Raw genomic sequence first — 1,856 nt, forward strand, 5'->3', positions numbered from 1 at the left:
TGTTGCCTTCAATCTCAGAAGGTCTATCAAGTATTTTTCTCTATATTCTATATTCTATTTCTATACTCATGAAGAAAAATGCGCATAATTAAAAAAGAAAGAGTAGCAAATCCCATATATACTAAATTTTTCATATGCATATCTCTGGAAGTGTTTATAGACAAGTACTGGAACTTGGTATCATGTGATACATACTATGTATATACTGATATTTTCATAATGCATGTATTGTAAAAGGTTCCGTGTTCTCTCCAGTACAAGTGAATTTTCCATTAACCCTAGAATACTAACCTTCTTTTTTATTCCTTTAATACCAACGTTCGCCTGTGAGGCTACTTTGAAAAAAGGTACAAATTCTGTCTTTCTAAAACCTTAAATTTGTTTAAAAAATGGCCTTAAACATATTTCATATATTTTTAAAGTAAAAAATAAAATAATTTAATAATTTTTTTAATATTAATAAAAATAATTCGTATTGAAAATAACACATATTTATAACCTTTTTGAAACAATCCATAGATTATCTTAAAGGTATTCGTATTTACTTTCACACTTAAAAGGAATTAGTTATTTATCTTTTCTATTGTGACCTGTACTTAAAAATGAAATCGACTTTTTTGTACTACATTGCGCCTTATGAATAAAAACTAAGCAATGCTTTTTTCTTAAAATTTCAGATCCTTTACGTAAAGTTATTCGAACAAATCAAGCAAAAGGTTTGAAACTTAAGAAAAAGCAACTGCTTAGTTTTTATTCATAAGGCGCCTTCACTGAAATCTTCTTCCAAATTGTTCTCACTATCGGTTCAATTCAATGATATTTCTTCCAACCATTTTAGAACTTGTTCTTCATAGGAACCCCTCTCGAAAAGTAAAAAAAATTAAGTTGAAAACAGAAAATAGCCAACAAACATGTTAAAAACTGAAATAAGTACAGCAAACAAAATTACCTTTGCTACTAACGTTCGCCAGTCACGCGTCAAGAGGGCGTGGAACTCAGCCGCGCAAGGCCACTGTACAATGTGCGCTTGCTAACAGCCTCGTACAGCGCTAAGCTGAGTTGGCGCGAACGTTTACTTTGATCATTAAAAGCGTTCCTGAAATATCGGGCGGAAACCGAATTCGTTCCGCCTCACAGGCGAACGTTAGTATTCTAGGGTTAAGCGTTTATTTTAGATAGGGTTGTGGAGTTTCTTATGAAAATTTAATAAATTTTGGAGTTAATGGAAAAGTCTCGTGGCTACTCCGATATGATATGAAATTCTCATGATGCATAGCTCTGGAAGAATTTAACTTTACTTGAACTATGCAAAGATGGAAATGTTAAAACCCAGCGTGGCACCTCCCGGATATATACACATTCACGAGGAAACATACAATCATAACAAAGTCTATCGTGCAAAAAATATTATATAACTCCATAATTTTAAACACCCTTACCACCTTTACTCGCTTAAAAAAAATATTATACAGCTATAGTAAATGACAGAAGAAATTTATATCTTCTATATGGGCATATCTTAGGTTACCGACGCGAAATTTGCACGCATTTAACTAAGCTTAAAATAGGAAAGAAACTGAAAGATCGTACTTTTTCTGCTAAAGAGATAGAGTATACTCGATTAAGAATGTCCACGATTTAGCTTTCCCTGAATCCATATATACACATTTGGTATTGCGTTTTTTGCCTTTTTTAAGATATTTGCCTTTTTTAAGATGTTTGCCTTTTTTTGCCTTTTCTACCTTTAAAAAAGTGATTATAGCATTTAAAATTTTTTTTTTAAGATTAAACAAGTAAGAAAGTCTAAGATCGGGCGGAGCCGAACATTAAATACCCGGCGCAATTATTAAATATAT

Source organism: Rhagoletis pomonella, unplaced genomic scaffold (assembly GCF_013731165.1).
Source record: "Rhagoletis pomonella isolate Grant_MI unplaced genomic scaffold, Rhpom_1.0 Rhpom_scaffold_00001, whole genome shotgun sequence".
NCBI lineage: Eukaryota > Metazoa > Arthropoda > Insecta > Diptera > Tephritidae > Rhagoletis > Rhagoletis pomonella.